The sequence below is a fragment of the Mus musculus genome, chromosome 3 (assembly GCF_000001635.26).
Source record: "Mus musculus strain C57BL/6J chromosome 3, GRCm38.p6 C57BL/6J".
Lineage (NCBI taxonomy): Eukaryota > Metazoa > Chordata > Mammalia > Rodentia > Muridae > Mus > Mus musculus.
The window spans coordinates 68,287,652-68,305,979 of NC_000069.6; the positions used below are offsets into that span (position 1 = coordinate 68,287,652).

At 39.5% G+C, this 18,328-nt stretch overlaps 2 protein-coding genes across 3 annotated transcripts in view; both read left to right on the top strand.

Moving 5' to 3' along the window:
- The window catches only part of Iqschfp (Iqcj and Schip1 fusion protein), a 734,263-nt gene that overhangs the window by 395,432 nt on the left and 320,503 nt on the right, over positions 1–18,328 (top strand). The window lies entirely within an intron of this gene.
- The window catches only part of Schip1 (schwannomin interacting protein 1), a 561,681-nt gene that overhangs the window by 222,850 nt on the left and 320,503 nt on the right, over positions 1–18,328 (top strand). The gene's annotated exons all lie outside the window — the stretch shown is intronic.

Below are 18,328 nucleotides of genomic sequence, written 5' to 3' on the forward strand. Positions count from 1 at the left end.
AGATCCTTCTACAAAAGGCTGTACTCAACAAAACTGAAAAACCTGGATGAAATGGACAAATTTCTAGACAGTTACCAGGTACCAAAGTTAAATCACGATCAAGTTAATGATCTAAACAGTCCCATATCCCCTAAAGAAATAGAAGCATTCATTAATAGTCTCCCAACCACAAAAAAGCCCAGGGCCAGATGGGTTTAGTGCAGAGTTCTATCAGACCTTCAAAGAAGATCTAATTCCAGTTCTGCACAAACTATTTTACAAAATAGAAGTAGAAGGAACTCTACCCAACTCATTCTATGAAGCCACAATTACTCTGATACCTAAACCACAGAAAGATCCAACAAAGATAAAGTACTTCAGACCAATTTCCCTTATGAATATTGATGCAAAAAACTCAATAAAATTCTCGCTAACCGAATCCAAGAACACATTAAAACAATTATCCATCCTGACCAAGTAGGTTTTATTGCAGGGATGGTTTAATATACGGAAATCCATCAATGTAATCCATTATATAAACAAACTCAAAGACAAAAACCACATGATCATCTCCTTAGACGCAGAGAAAGCATTTGACAAAATCCAACACCCATTCATGATAAAAGTCTTGGAAAGATCAGGAATTCAAGGCCCATACCTAAACATGATAAAAGCAATCTACAGCAAGCCAGTAGCCAACATCAATGTAAATGGTGAGAAGCTGGAAGCAATCCCACTAAAATCAGGGACTAGACAAGGCTGCCCACTTTCTCCCTACCTCTTCAACATTGTACTTGAAGTCCTAGCCAGAGCAATTCGACAACAAAAGGAGATCAAGGGGATACAAATTGGAAAGGAAGAAGTCAAAATATCACTTTTTGCATATGATATGACAGTATATATAAGTGACCCTAAAAATTCCCCCAGAGAACTCCTAAACCTGATAAACAGCTTCGGTGAAGTAGCTGGATATAAAATTAACTCAAACAAGTCAATGGCCTTTCTGTACACAAAGGATAAACAGGCTGAGAAAGAAATTAGGGAAACAACACCCTTCTCAATAGTCACAAATAATATAAAATACCTTGGCGTGACTCTAACTAAGGAAGTGAAAGATCTGTATGATAAGAACTTCAAGTCTCTAAAGAAAGAAATTAAAGAAGATCTCAGAAGATGGAAAAATCTCCCATGCTCATGCATTGGAATTTTTATGGGGCTTGCAGTGAATCTATTGATTTGCTTTTTAGAAAATAATGGCCTTTTTCCCATTATTAATTCTACTTGTCCATGAGCTATCTTCTAGTGTTTTCTTACATTTCGGTCCTGAGAGCTTTAGGGTTTTCATGGCACATCTTTCACTTTGTTAGGTAGATTTATTAAAGGATGAATTTTGAGGCTATAGTGAATGAATTTGTTTCTCTGAATTCATTCTTGGTATGTTTTTTTGTTAATATCTAGGAAGGCAAAAATCTGCATATGTTAATTTGCATTCTGCTACTTTGCTGACTGTGTTTATAGCTTCAAGAGTTTTCTGGTAGAGTTTTTTGAGGTTTTACATATAATACATATCATTTAACAAATACTACTTCACTATTTTTCCTATCTGTCTCTCCTTTATCTCTTTCTGTTACCTTATTCTTCTAGATAATTCTTCAAGTACTATGTTGAACTTGGAGGGTGAGAGTAGACATCCTTGACTTATTCCTGATTTAAGTGGCAAAGTTTTAGTTTTTCTCTATATAGCATGATTTTGGCTGTGAGCTTGCTTTACATTGTCTTTGTTATTCTCAGATATATCTCCTGTAGTCTCGGAGTCTGGTACTTTTATTGTGAAAAGATGTTGTATTTTGTCGAAGGCCTTTTCTGAATCTACTGAAATGATCATTTGGTTCCTCTCTGGTGTCTATTTATGTGGTAGGCTAGAATTATTGATTTGCATATATTGAACTATTTCCATATCTCCTGGATGAAGCCAGAGTGATCATGATGATCACTCTTAGTCAATGTTCTATTACTGTGAAGAAATACCATGACCACAGCAGCTCTTATAAAAGAAACCATTTAATTGAGGCCTGCTTACAGCTTCAGAGGTTTAGTCCATTGTCATCATAGTGTGGGCTTGTGGAGAGGCATGGTGCCACATAGGCAGCCATGGTGCTGAAAAAGTAAATGAGAGATCTACATCCAGATCCACACACAGCAAGATTCTGGACTTGGAATGGGCTTTTGAATCCCCAGAGCCCACCTTCAGTGACACACTTCCTCCAATAAGTCCACACCTATTCTAATAAGGCTACATCTCCCTCTCAAGTAGTGCCATTCTCTGGTGACCAAGTATTCAAATATATGAGCCTACAGGGACCATTCTTATTCAAACAATCACCATGAGTGATCTTTTTAATGTAAAAGGGGTCTGCAATCCTATAGGTGGAACAACAATATGAACTAACCAGTATCCCCAGAGCTTATGTCTCTAGCTGCATAGGTAGCAGAAGATGGCCTAGTCGGTCATCATTGGGAAGAGAGGCCCCTTGGTCTTGCAAACTTTATATGTCCCAGTACAGGGGAACGCCAAGGCCAAGAAGTGGGAGTGAGTGGGTAGGGGAGCAGGGCATAAGGAGGGTATAGGGGACTTTTGAGATAGCATTTGAAATGTAAATGAAGAAAATATCTAATAAAAGAATAATGAAACAAAAAAGAAAAAAAGAATTTTGTATCTTTTTCATCAGGAGGATACTCTATTCTTTTCTTTTCTGCTACTGCTGACTTTGAGTCTTTTATCGGGTTTTGTCGTCAGGGTAGTACTGGCTTTATAAAAAGAACTTGGAAATCTTACTTCATTTTCTATTTTATGGAATAATTTGATGAGTGATGGTATTAGTTCTCCTTTAAAGGTTTGGTGGAATCCTTCCCTAAATCCGTATAACTCTGGGCTTTTAATAGTAGGGAGATTTTTGATAACTGCTTTTATATTACTGGGTGTTATCGGTCTGTTTAAATTATTAACTTCATCTTGATTTAACTTTGATAGGTCATATGCATATAGAAATTCATTCATCTTTAATTGGATTTTCGGGCTAGTATAATATCATTTTAAAATGTGTCCTTGTGATCATCTGAATTTCCTCAGTGTCAGTTGTAATATCTCCTTCACCTCTGGTTTGATTATCTGGGTTAGTGTTGCTTTTTCCTTTCGGTAAGTTTGGCTAATGGTTTCTCGATCTTGTTAACCTTTCAAAGAACTTTTGTCATCAAGTATGTAGTGACAGTTCTGGGGGTGAGAGGGGTGTCATGATCTTGTGTGTCATTTAAGTTACTTTTTCGTAGGCACCATTACTATGGGAGTGTCCATTTTTAGAGGAGCTATATGATCATTTTGGGGTGTGTGTGTGTGTGTGTGTGTGTGTGTGTGTCTGTGTGTCTGTGTGTCTGTGTGTGTCTGTGTGTCTGTGTGTGTGTCTGTGTGAGTGCATGTATGTACACTCTTCATGTTTTTGCAATAGGACCTGAACACCTGGTGTGAGGTATTTGATCATGTCTTTTCTTATGGATAGCTGTCCCACCATCATTGAATGGGCATTTAAATCTCTCCTTACTGTTATTTCAACTTGCTAGGTGTTGGATCAGCTAAATAATGTTTGAGGACTTCAGCTCTAGTATGAGACCAGGATACTGGAAATGGTCCTAGCTCAGCTGAGGTTAGATGTAGCTTCTGGTTGTAGGTACAAACCCCTGTAGAGTTAGTTAGCATAGTCTTGATGAAGATTCTCTAAAGTGTGGAGAATGGACACTAGGCTCTATTAGGTCCTCAGGGAGCCTTGACTGGGGTCAGCAGGGTGGGTAGTCTCAAAATCACATTTTAATTTCATGATAATTCAACACTCATTTGTATTTCTGCATATATATAGCCATTGCAGCTGTAATCATGTTATCTTTCATTTTCAAACATGCACTTTTTTTTTTTGCTACATTCTTCTTTCATCAAAATTCTGTGGTGCATAATGACTTTTTATTATTTTCTAAGACTTTTTTGAGTCACAAGTAAATGTAGAATTTAAATGCTTCTCTTCTATCTATTGAGATAATCATATCATTTTTTCAATTATCCTATCGAGGTGATGAGTTATACTGATGGATATATTTTGAATGTTTAAACAATTTTTATAATCCTTCAATAAACTCATCTTTGCCATGAAGTGCTGTTCTTCCCTTTATCTTAGAATGTGATTTACTAATATTGGGTTTGACTCTTATGCTTAAGTTCATGAATAAGATTGACCAGAAATGACGAGAAATGACCTGTTTGTTATTCTTAGAATATGCCTGTCAGGTGTTAATATTAAAGTCAAGTTGGCTTCAAGAACAAAATAAACTGGATAGTATCCTGTGAATTTCTGTGCCCTGAAAAGACAAGTAACACAACTGGTCTTGTTTCTCTGTTAAATAATTAGAAGAATGCTAGAGAAACTGTTAGCCTACATTTTCTAAGGATTTTCATTTATGCATTTCACCCATTTAATTTCTTCACTGGAGTAGTATGCATATTTGTACTACCTTCTAGGGTTAATTTTGACAAGTATTTAAAGAAAGTTTGTGGGTTCTCCTTAAATTGTTTAAGGTTATTGTCATTAAATTCATCACAAAAGCTACTCTGTTTTTAAGGATTATAGAATTTGCATAAATGACTCACTTTTAGGCTTATATATTTCTCCCTCTCTTCTACTCTCTTTCCCTCCCTCTCTCTGCCTCCCTCCTTCCCTATTTCTTTTCCTTCACTTCTCTTCACTACCAATGAAGGGGTAATGTTTTCCCATTCACCATCCCCTTTCAGAACTCCATGAAAGCCTCCCGTTATTATCTCTCAAACTTCTGAGGCTCTGGCTATGCTTCTTCTAGTTCGTTACATTGTATCATTTCTCTCTTGAAGTTTGCACGTATCTACCATCTCCATTTCATGGTTAAGTGTATACATTTGAACACTTTCCCATTTTGTCATCTTTTGTTCTACCATCCCATTTGATTATTTGTAGCCTCTGTTTCTCTGCTGAGGTCTTCAAAACCTTTTCATTCACTGTCAGCATTTTCACCCTTGAGTGTAGAAGAGTAGCTGCTTTAAAACAGCATGGTGCTGATTTCAGCATCTGACTCATAGCAGATTTAGACTCCATTGATTTTCTTTGCTTTTGAGATGGCTTTCCTTGTCTACTTTCGTCATATGTTGAAGGAGAATTGGACTCTGAATGTCGGGTCGTTATGGGACTCTGGATTCTGGTTTGCTTCCATGTTTACAATCATTTAACCTAGCAGGGCTGATATTACAAATGTTTTGGGGTGGCAGCTTTACTAAGTTTAGCTCCTTTACACCTGACTGGAGTCTTTTTCATAAAGACATAATCCATTAACTGGAATCCCTGACACCATTACTGATACTTTGTTGTACTTTCAGACAGGAGCCTAACATGGCTGTCCTCTGAGAGGCTCTACCAGCTTCTGACTACAACATATACAGATGCAACCAAGCATTGGATGGAGGTCAGGACCCCTATGGAAGAATTAGAGGAAGGATGGAAGGAACTGAAATGGACAGTAACCCCATAGGAAGATCAACAGTCCCAGCTAATCTGGACCTCTGCTAGTTTCTGGAGACTGAACCACCAACCAAAGAGCATGCACAGGCTGGTCCAAGGTCCTTGGCACATATGTAGCAAAGTATTGCCTTGTCTGGCCTCAGCAGGAGAGGATGTGCCTAATCCCGTAGAAACTTGATGACCCCCCCCTCCCAGGGGGGGAATACCTAATTGGGGGGGGCACACTCTCAGAGGTGAAAGAGGGGGTGGGGTAAGAATTCTGTGAAGGGGACCAGAAGGAACACAACATTTGGGATGCAAATAAATAAAATAATTAATAGAAAAAGAAAGAAATTTGAACAAAGATCACTCGTAAAGCTGAGACTTTCACATGCAGGTATTCTCCTTTCTGTGGCTATGCCCTCAATTTCTTTATTTCTAATTTGTTCAGGGAAAATGTTATTCTCTACTAGAAGTATAGTTCCATTATGCAGACTGGACTGTGACCAGAATCCCTGTGATGAAGCCCTTAACCTAAAGTGACTGACTGTATTGGAAAATCAGGCTTCTGGGAGACCTACTGAGGTTGAATTTATTAATTCAGAGGGTAAGCCTGTATCAAGTAGGCTTGATACAGAGCATGCTTGCTCTTTCTCCATACATGCACAAGAAGAGGTCACATGAGCACACAGTGGGCCAGCAGCCATCATCAGTTCACTTGGGAAGCTCTCACGGTGCCGCCCCTTTGCCTTTGGACTTTCAATCCATGAGACTACAAAGAAAGCATTTCTGTTGTTTAGGCGACCTGGTCCATAATGTTTACCATGGTTGCCTAAGCCATGCAGCACATCCATGGGGCCCTGATTTTGCTTAGGTTGTCTTGTTGCTATTGCTGCTGTTAAAAGGCATAACAGACAAGACACACGACATCATTCCTTTCTTCCAAATTCTACCTCCCCTGAGAATCTACCTACTTTTGTTCAATGCCCATAGCTTTAAATTAAGGAATGGGGTCAGTTTGGCTGTGTGTGGTGTCCAAATTTCATATTTTTGATCTGTGGAGAAGTAAGATCATATTTAGTCGTTGTTTTAACAAACCATCTCTGTTGGTTCTATGTTTGTTTTCTGTTGTGGTAATTGCTGTTTTTACTCTGTGACATTTTACTTTAAGACATTTAAAATAGTTATATTTGTCTTTTTTTAATGTGTGTGTAAGATGCTTAGTTTACTTTTTCCTCCAGCCTGCTGAAACGAACTTAAATCATTGAATTTTTGAGGCTTTTTTTTAGCACATTGCTGCTATTAATTGCACTTTCCTTATCTTTTGCATTATTCATTAATCTTGACTGATTGTTATTTACTAAATGAATACTAAATTCTCAAACTCTGCATGTAAAAATGCTGTCTTTTTTTTAGTCCTTTTCTTCAGTTATTTGTTTGAAAGAGTGTTTCCCTCATATATTTTTGGTCTCTCTAGCTAGATATAACTGCCTTGTGTCTTTATTGGTCTATATTCTGGAGAAGTGTCATTTTAATGGTATGCAGTATGCCTCCTCATCTCTAATAATACTCCTCGCTTTCAAGGCAGTGGGGCTTGGGATTCTGCAGCTAGCCCACTGCCTAGGGGTTTCTGCTTACCTGGGGTTTTTCCTTTTTTTCCAATTTTTTATTAGGTATTTTCTTCATTTACATTTCAAATGCTATCCCAAAAGTCCCCTATACCCTCCCCCGCCCTGGCTCCCCTACCCACCCACCCCCACTTCTTGACCCTGGTGTGCCCCTGTACTGGGGCATATAAAGTTTGCATGACCAATGGGCCTCTCTTTCCAGTGATGGCCGACTAGGCCATCTTTTGATATATATGCAGCTAGAGACACGAGCTCCGGGGTACTGGTTAGTTCATATTGTTGTTCCACCTATAGGGTTGCAGAGCCCTTCAGCTCCTTGGGTGCTTTCTCTAGCTCCTCCATTGGGGGCCCTGTGTTCCATCCAATAGCTGACTGTGAGCATCCACTTCTGTGTTTGCTGGGCCCCGGCATAGTCTCACAAGAGACAGCTATATCAGGGTCCTTTCGATAAAATCTTGCTAGTGTGTGCAATGGTGTCAGCGTTTGGTGGCTGATCTGGTGTTTTTCTATTCCCTCTCCATGCAGAAAGTTCAGACTTCCAACTTCTTAGGTTTAACTGCTTTCGTTTTACCTAAATTTGTTTTTTACCTGCCTAACTTTATCTCATAGTTATAATTCTAAGCCAAAATAATTATGTGATTAGGGTGAACTGTATCTAATCTTAATTGTTGAGGCAGACTTAACTTGTCCAAGAGAAACTATTTCCTGTGAAATGACACTTTGACAGACACCAGCATATACCCCATTTGGCACGAGTCAGCAGTTAAAGCAAACCTGAAAGTGTAAGCCAGGCTGGATCAATCCTTCATCAGAACCCAGCATCATCCCCACATACAGCATGAGTTCCATATAGGTGTACTTTTAGTACAAAACTGTGAAGTTTGAGCTTGTATTTAGTCTTTAAATTACATCCATTTATTCTCAATGGGAATACTTATTTTGTCCATAATACAATAGTTGCCCCTAGTTAAAGGATCAAAAAAAGAGTGGCTAACATGAAGGCCACAGAGCCTCTTCACTAGCTCTGGACAACTTGAAAATTTACACTATATTTTATTTTTCTAGAAATGGGAGCCGGATGCTTTTATCTGTCTCTTATTGTTATCGAGACCCCCCTCACACAATTTACAAGCATTGATAGCCCATTAGTACATAAATCCAGGGCCCCCTGAATGAATAAAAGAGAGGATATAATTCTCTCACAGATGCCTGTCATGTTAAGGTTTGCCTTGAACAGGGCACACTAGACTGTGCATCAAATCATGATGGCACGAGCCACACTGGCCCTCAGCTGAAGTATGTGTCGCATTGAGCCACCTCAAGTGGCTTCCATGTTGTTTTTCTTTTGGGTGTTATGTGCTTGTGATCTTTCCTTACCCCGGGTCACCAGCTTTAGTCCAGTGGAGGAGAAGGGCTTCCAAAACATGAAGGCTATGAATATGAAGGAAAAACATCTCTTCCAACAACAAAGAACCAGTATATATATATATATAAAGCACTCAACTTTACTCACTATAAAAATAACAATATAGAATGCTTTCATTTTGAAGCCCAGTATGCTGAGTAAAATGTCTGACATTTACATATGCTTCACAAATATGGCAGTTGCTAATGTTTACCCCTATGAACATTTTGTTGTTATACAGCCATTAAATGTTACTTATAATCACCTAGTCTTTTCTTTTAAATGTTTAACAAATTTGAATAATATTGGCTAAAAGTAATCATGAGGTCAAAGTGATCCCATCATGACAGCATATGATGCCACATTAGAAACTACTCCAGAATTCCAAATGACGGCACCATCCCAGTGTCTGTTATCCTTGCGCGGCACTACAATTATTTACAAAACTATTGTGCTACCTTGACACTCTGTGGGGCTCACTAAAATAGATTGTGGGCTTGCCTAATTTGAGCTCACTTTTGGCACAGCAATTCCATAGTGACAGTAATCCTTTCAGCTGCCACACTGCATTCTAACCAAAACGCTTCATGTTTGGACAATGACCCGCAATAGCTCAGCTCACCATGGGCATCTCAGTCCTCACCCCCTGGTAACAGACAAATCAACAGATTGGTAGCTTACATTTTCAAACTTGACTCTCGGTGTGACGTGACTGCTATATTTAATTGTAGTCAACTCAGTTTTAAGACTGTTCTGCCAAATAGCAAGGGCTTTGAAGAGATGCAGATTTTGGAAACATCCTTTGCATGTGTTCCTAAAACAAATTCTCGGGCATAACATTATATACTTGGCGCTTTGTAAAAAGATTCAATTTATCTTTTTCGGCTTCCCATTTTTATAGGAAAATTACTTTCTTAAGTACAAACAGACACAGACTAGAAACATCTGAGGTGAAATTATTAAACAGCATTAAAATTATACCCATAAAGAAGCCTCCAGCCCCTAGGTAACCTTACCATTGATTTGAAGAACTTCCTTTATTACCTGACAAGCTTGCTCATTCTGAACATTTATTTCTATTTTGTTGGGCTTTCAAGCATGCCTATAGTGTTGCTGAGGAGTGAAATATCTCCTATAACCCAAATCATAAATCTTTCTTATAACCATGAGATTGTATCTTTATGGCCATACATCATTTTAGTAACTGTCAAAAAGTGCCATCATATCACCTTACAAATTAGAAACCAGAAAGATAATGCATGGCTGACAATACCTATTAAGCATGGATAAGGAAAATAATTTTCCTTTCCGGGAAGCCAATATTCCCATTACAAAACTTTAATACAACTAGAAATTACTTGTGTATATGTTCTAGACAGCTGTTCATGGCTTAACTAGGTTAATGTCAGGAAACAAAATGCATTTATAAAAAAAATAATCATTCAAATGTAAAAGATGGAAAAGTAGACATGGAAAAAGAAGAAATTGTCACTTTTCGTCTTATGAGACATGACAGAAAGGAGTTATATTGCTTATTTTAGTCTCCTGCACAAGGATTTTGCACAGAACCAGTCATGAGAGAACTTTTGAGTTTCTTTGTAGCAAGAACTAACCATTGTCTGGATGTCCATTGTTTGGCCTTTAGTGGTATTTTGTAGATATATACATTATTATTATTCTGCCTAAGAGAAGAAAAGTAAAAGTTGGTAGGTAAGGGCTGGAGAGGGTCTCAGGGGTGGCCAACACTTGTTGCTCTTACAGAGAAGTTGGGTTTAGCCTCCAGCACCCACATCAGGTGACAAAACTGCCAGTTCAGTGTGATCCAAAGCCCTCTTCTGACCTATGTGTGGGCATGTGCACACACATGGCACACATATACACACACATGCATCACACATACACACACACACACACACTCATCACATACACACACACATATGCACATGAATGCACTGAATGTACATCACACATGCACATACATACACACACACACATGCATCACACATACACACACACACACTCATCACACATACACATGCTCCCTTGAACACACACGCAGGCAGTTGGATGATGCACATACTCATAAACTCAGGCACACACACACAATTTCTTTTAATTTTATAATGGATTTTAACTTAATAGAATTTGGCATATTCTCTCTCGCTCATGCGTATGTGCGCATGCTATTTAAGCTCTCTGCTTCCTCTCTCAAGCATGTGTAACAGTTGTGTCTAAGTTGCCTTCCTATTTTAGAACTCAGATCTGCTGTACCCTGGCTGTGCTGTTTTGAATGAAAGCCATGTTCCATAAGCCACATGATGTCCATGTGCTATGCCAGACTTTCTTTCCTTGTGCATGTGTGTAGAAGAATGTGCACAGTGGCTGGGGCTTTGAGTGAAGGTAGGGTAAATGGAAGAGGACCTCAATGACGTTTTTTGTACCCTTTGACTTCTTGCATTTAGCTGCATTTCACGTCATCCCAACACTGCCCTGTTTTGCAACAGCTGAGACTAAATTATTGCCTTAGCATGGGTCTTAGTTTGGTTTGGTTTGATTCTCTGACACAGTGAGAGGCTCACCTCAAACTTGCAATCCTCCTGTCTCAGTCTCCTGAATGCTAGGACTGCAGATGTGTGCCACATGCCTATCTTTTAGAAGATATAACTAAACTCCCCTGAAGTTTGGTCAATTGGAGGAAACTGGAAGTAACCAGGATGCAAAACCTGGGGGAAAGCCCTGAAACCGTTCTCCCTCTCACTCACCTTGGATGGCTCCCAAATGGCTGGGTTTTGAAGCCTCCTGTCTTCCTCCATATGTCCAGACTCAGCGTGCTTGCAGCGTCCTGAAGCTGCTTGTCTCAGAGCCACTTCACCTTCCCTGCGCACTCTTAGTTCCTCCAAAACATGTTTTTAAAAGGGAGTTCATGACTTTTTAATTATTATTATTATTAATTTAATTCTCTCATATATCACATCCTAACTGCAGTTTTCCTTTTCTCCTTTCCTCCTAGCCCTTTCTCCTACCTCCCTTCTTCTCATCCATTCCTCCTCTGTTTCTCTTCACAAGATCTTCTCTTCAACGAAACGTGGCACATCAAGTTACAATAAGACTAGGCACCTCTCTCATATTAAGGCTGGACAAGGACCCAGTAAAAGTATAAGGTTACAAAAAGTAGTAAAAAGCATCAGAAACAGCCCCTACTCCCTCTTCTAGGGGCCCCACAAAACCACCAAGCTACACAACTATACCATATATGCAGAGGACCTAGGTTAGACCCAGGTAGGCCCCCTGATAATAGGTTCATTCTCAGTGATCCCCTATGAGTCCATGTTTGTTAATTCTGTCAGTTTTCTTATGGTGTCCTTGACCTCTCTGGCCCCTACAGTCCTTCTCTTTCTTCCTCAGGATTCATTGATTTCTGCCTAGTGTATGGCTATGGATCTGTACATCTATTCCCATCAGTTCCTGGATGGAGGCTCTCTGATGGTGATTATACCAGGCTCCTCTCCTGTCTACAAGTATACCAGAATAGCCTTAGGAATCATCTCTTTACTTTGTTAGCCAGTTGTGTTTGATTCTATACTACGTCTCTGGTCCATCTGGCCTCTGAATTTTGATTCTCCAGATATTATCTGAGTAAGCTCCTTCTCATGGCATGGGTTTCAAGCTGGACCGCTCATCTGTTAGCTACTTCCACAATTTCTGTGTCACCTTTATCCCAGGACATCATGATAGCAGGACAAATTGGAGGCTGAAGGTTTTGTGCCTGGGTTTGTGTACCAATCCCTTGACGGGAAATCTTGCCTGGTTCAGGCTCCATATTCCCCATTATGTGGAGTCTTAGCTAGGGACAACCAAAATAGCAAGTTGGGGAAGAAAAGGTTTGCTTGGTTTATAGTTCCACAACAATGTTCAAAGGAAGCAAGACAGGAACTCAAACAGGGCTAAAAATCTGGATGCAGGAGCTAATGCAGAGGCTAATAAAAGAGTGCTGCTTACTGATTTACTCTTCATGGCTTGCTAAGCCTGTTTTCTTATAGAACCAGGACCACCAGCCCAGGAATGGTACTACCTACAGTGGACTGGACCCTCTGACATTAATCACTAACTAATTTAAAAAATGCCATAGGGCATTTTTTGATTGAGGTTCCCTGCTTTCAAATAACTCTATCTTGTGTCAAGGTGACATAAAACTATACAGCACACAAGCATACAAAATGAACTGCTCAAATCCAAGCCCCTAGTATCCATCTTACCCACCCCTCAGCTTCCCAACTATTTTACTATTACTATTTTAAACTATTATGGGTAGATGAATGATAATGTAGATATTTGTTTTCTGTGTATGGTTTATTTTACTTAACATAGTATTCCTCCATTTCATTTGAAATTACAGAATTTTACTCTTCTTTGTAGCTTAATATACACACACACATATATATGCACATTATATACATATATATGTGTACATATACATATGTATAATGGTATACTTGCATATATGTACCATGGATGGACACCTAGATTGGTTCTATTGTGAATTGTTCTGCAATTAGCAAGGACTTGCAAAATTCAAAAGAAGGCATACAAATGGCCAATGAATATGTGCATATTGCCTTCTTGCCATCAGAGAAATGCAAATACAAATTTAATGAGATATCCTCTCATTCCAGTCAGAAAGGCTACTAGCAACAAAAATAAAATATCAAATCCTGGCAAAGATCTGAAGAAAAAGGGACCTTCACATGCTGTTGGTGAAAACACGAATTAGTGCAGCATGGGGAACAGTGTGCAGACTCCCCACAACACTAACAGTGAGAGCTGCTGTGTGATCTGGCTAGCCCACGCCTAACGTGCATCCTCCAGCATCTTAGGACGGAGCATCTCTCCTATGTATCCTGAGTTGTTGTGACAGATACTGGGCCCTCACTTTCTTTAATATCCACCTGCTTCTAGCTTCTTCATTACACTAAAAAGAATTTGCAGTCCTAGGAAGAGGAAAAGGAAGAGATCCAACTTGATGTGGCTATTCAGAAGGTAGATAGATAGATAGATAGATAGATAGATAGATAGATAGATAGATAGATAGATAGATATAGATAGATAGATAAAGTATAAGTTATACTTACCTATTTAACAGTAAAACACACGTGGGAGGACACACACAAAAAAATATGCTGATGGAACTTATAAAAATAAAGAACAAAGGAACAATCTGCTTAATTGATCTTTCTTGGTACCTACTTTAAGGCATAACTGAAATGGAAAAGCTCAGAACAGCTCTGAGTCTTCATTTTTCCCTGTAGGTTCATGGGCAGGGCTTCCTTCCCCTCACTTGCTACCAAAAGCAGGCCAAATCCGGTATTGATAGTGACTCTGGCCTGTTGCAGTGGGAAGTTAAGGAGGCCAGACTTGTACACTTACAGAGCATGAGCTCCCACTGATGATTTTGCTTGTCCATTTCCTGATAAACCTTGGTGGCCCATTAAGCTCTCTGCTGTTTGGCACTTGATACATTGTCTTTTGATTTTTGACTTTGTTATTCAAGTTGCAAAGATCTCATTCTCTTTGGAGTGGCTTTTTCATGGGCACAGTATGTGGAAACTGGATACTCAACTAGATAATGATCAAACTGCTCATTCTCAGTGAGCAAATCTTGGATGTTTGTGAGTGTATTCAGTGGAGTTAGGCCTCATCCTGGGCTTTTTCTAAGAGCTTTATCTTTACTTATGTATATATATATATATGTAAGTATGGTTGGATGGATGGGTGGATGGATGGATGGATGGATGGATGGATGGATGGATGATGGATGGGTGGATGGATGAATTTGTACATGGGTGTGCACATGTGCATAACACTGCATGTACCCGTGTAGGTTCAAAGGCCAGAAGAGATTCAGGTTTTCTTCTCTATAATTCTGCTTACTCTTTGGATGTAGAGTCTCGTCCTTGAAAGTGGGGCTCAGTTTTTCAACAAGACTAGAAGCCACAAAGTTCTCAGAGATCCTCAAAGCTCCTCAGAGAGTCTCACGCTCTCTGCCTTCCTCAGATCTGTGGTTACAGGCATTTACAGGGCACATGGCTTGTTACATGGGTGCTGAGATCTGAATTTGAGCCCTTAAGAATTTGGAGCAAGTGTTCTTAATCACTGGGTCATCTCTCCAGCTCCAGGTTGCTTTTCAGTTTTTGAGTTTTTATCTCTACTGAAGATCTTAGATTGACCTTAATAAGAAGAAAAGCAGGTAATATCTTTGTTGAAATTCTGATTAGAAAACCAAGAATGTGTTACTTAGAATTTGAGCTTTATGTCCCTATCTGTATAATGATTTGTTTTCCAAACCAAGATCTATGATACCCCAATTATTTTTTTATTTATTAGGTATTTTCTTCATTTACCTTTCCAATGCTATCCCAAAAGTCCCCCATACCCTCCCCCCACTCCCCTGCCCCCCCCCACTCTCACTTCTTGGCCCTGGTGTTCCCCTGTACTGAGGCATATAAAGTTTGCAAGACCAAGGGGCCTCTCTTTCCAATGATGGCCAACTAGGTCATCTTCTGATACATATGCAGCTAGGCAGGGGGGGAGGGGGTACTGGTTAGTTAATATTGTTGTTCCCCCTGTAGAGTTGCAGACCCCTTTAACTCCTTGGGTACTTTCTCTAGCTCCTCCATTGGGGGCCCTGTGATCCACCCAATAGCTGACTGTGAGCATCCACTTCTGTGTTTGCTAGGCCCCAGCATAGCCTCACAAGAGACAACTATATCAGCAGTCCTTTCAGCAAAATCTTGCTAGTATATGCAATGGTATCAGCGTTTGGAGGCTGATTATGGGATGGATCCCCGGGTATGGCAGTTTCTAGATAGTCCATCCTTTCGTCACAGCTCCAAACTTTGTCTCTGTAACTCCTTCCATGGGTGTTTTGTTCCCAGTTCTAAGAAGGGGCAAAGTGTCCACACTTTGCTCTTCGTTCTTCTTGAGTTTCATGAGTTTTGCAAATTGTATCTTGTATCTTGGGTATTCTAAGTTTCTGAGTACATATCATGTGAGTTCTTTTGTGATTAGGTTACCTCACTCAGGATGATGCCCTCCAGGTCCAACCATTTGCCTAGGAATTTCATAAATTCATTCTTTTTAATAGCTGAGTAGTACTCCATTGTGTAAATGTACCACATTTTCTGTATGATACCCCAATTATTGATATTAATGAGTGATTTGGGGTCATTCTACCTTACATTCTACTTTAGTTTTCTAATACTTTTTGTACCATCACAAACTCCTTTTGAGCATATCACGTTCTTTTCATTTCTTATCTTCTGCTTTGTACCATCTACTTTCATGCAAATCCTAGTTTCCAATATGTATTAAGATTTCCCTATATTGTTCTCTCAGAATCAGAGAAAGAAAGCCAAGGACCAGTATTATAAAGGGACAAATACAACACCAGCCATGGTTCAGTTTTTAAAAAGGAATTTTTAGTCGTGTATGAAATTCTTAAATAATAATTTTTAAAATAATAAAAGAAATTTTTACTCAGGACTGAGTGATGTCCTAGGAACTGGAAACACTGTGTAGTTCAGAGCTCCTGCCTCGGTCTTTAATATACATAGAAGGTCCAGATCTCAGCTCCAATTTCTCTCTACTAAGTATGGTTTTAACTTCTGTACAGAATCTATTTCAAGATAAAAGTATTACTTTTTAACCCCAATGTTTTATTATGACATTTTCCAGACATTCAATAAACTTAGAAGTATCTTAGAATGACTCTCATATAACTGTTAATCCCACAGATGCAAGGAGAAAGACCATCAACCCAATCATAACCATATTAATTAAAGCAAGCAATTAAATAAAGCACCCTTTTTAAAAATTCACGTACACAAACTGTCTACCTCTAAAGGAGAGGTTCCAAGAGATCAGCCCTGGACATGGATGAGATAAAGGCTTTTATGGTCCGGGAGTACGGGGTTCCAGGGGATTCGACACACAGGTAGGCAGGGTTACAGAAGGGGCACAGAAGCATAACTTGGTTGTAACAACTTTTTGAAACAAAGGTGTGGCTGCAAGGTCATCATAACAACTTAGCAATAACAGGGTGGTCATAATAACCTTTAGAAATGAAGGCATGGTTGCCATTTCTTGGAACAGGCATTACAGAACCATTTGTAGTTAAGGTTACAGGTTGGGCAAGCCCAATTCTTGAGAAACAGAGATTTAATCATAAGCAGGAATGAACCTAGTTGGTCTTTACTATAAGATGGTTTTTAAGCCTTAGATGGAGGCAGGTTGGTTTGTCATAATCCACTGTGTGAGTTATGTGGTTAATCTACCACTGTGCTGTTTTCACAGTCTATACATTTGCACATCCTTCTAGCTATGGTCAAAGTATAGTCTTAAGCATTTCAAAGCCAAAATACCTGCATCTAAGGGCTTTAGCATGGAGGTCACCTATTACAGGCTCATGTTTACAGATGTTAATGCAAAATTCACAAACTCTAGGGTCTCTCTGCTGAGTTCCTTCCATCTCTCGTTTTGGGCCAAGGTGTCCACTATGTGATCCTGCTCCTGTTGATGTCTAGTACTTCACTGCAAGCTCTAACATCATCCCCTCCCAGTCAAATGCCGTCCACCAGTCCCTGCAGAGCCAGCCATTCATGTGATGCATGAGATCACTCCCATGCTTGCTTGCTATGAGATAATGGCTTTAGTATGAACCTCTGCGGTCAAACTTTAGGGATGTTTGGCTTCAAGACGAATTGAACATTTTCCAAATGCCAACCGTTTTCTATCAATAAAAGGAGAAATTGTATTGTAAAAGTCTCCCTTTTCTCTTGTTTATTTCTATAAAAAAAATCTCACTAGGAAACAGAGTACAGATTATCTGTGTCTAATAATCATCACTTTTTCTGTCTCATAGTGTCAGGTCAAGACGGGCTTCAGGTTTTAAGTATAGTCCACACATGAGTACAGTTCTAATGCTGTCAACTAGTTCCTTTTGTCCCGTTGATTATAATCCCTTACCAATAGTAGCACGATGTCCTAGAAAGAATGTAAATATAACAGACATATGTTGCTAAATTAATAAGTCATTGCTAGGTCCAAGATAAAAACCAGAAACTATGATTTGTTCTTGTAGATCAGAAGGCTGAGTGAAGGATTAATATCATGTATATGTCCCCAAAGGCAACTATTGACCAAGGAGAGTGATTCCTGCTTCTAATAGGTCAGTTGCCTGCAGGAAGTAGCTTTTTAGCCCATTGTTTTACAGACTCAAACAAAATACAGTTCTCAAGCCCTGTGGCATCTTAACCTTTAACACATGGTCTTTGTTCTGCTTTGTGTTTGCATTTGATTCTGAGATCTGATATTCTACCCCTTGGTGTTTGAAATCACGCTCTGTTTCTCTGTGCTGAGACCATCACTATCTCCCCATGTCACTTCCCTAGTGACATTTTACATCATCCCGACATTGTTGAACTTGCTGTCCATGGAAATTCCCATCCCTCTAGCTCTCCCCTATTGCTCTTCAGTCACCCCCTTCAGTTTATTGTCCTCATTGTATCTCTTTCCTGCTGGGTAATGGTTCTTCCTGCTGATAAGCTGTGTTCAAGATACTGAGAGGCCAGCAGCACTTGTGGGCAGTTCATTGGGCTGGCAAGTGTCAAGTGCCCCTGAGCAGATGGAAATAGGACTCCAGTCACTTTGTCACAGAACTGCCTTTTGTGATGTGCAAGCCTTGTAACATCCCA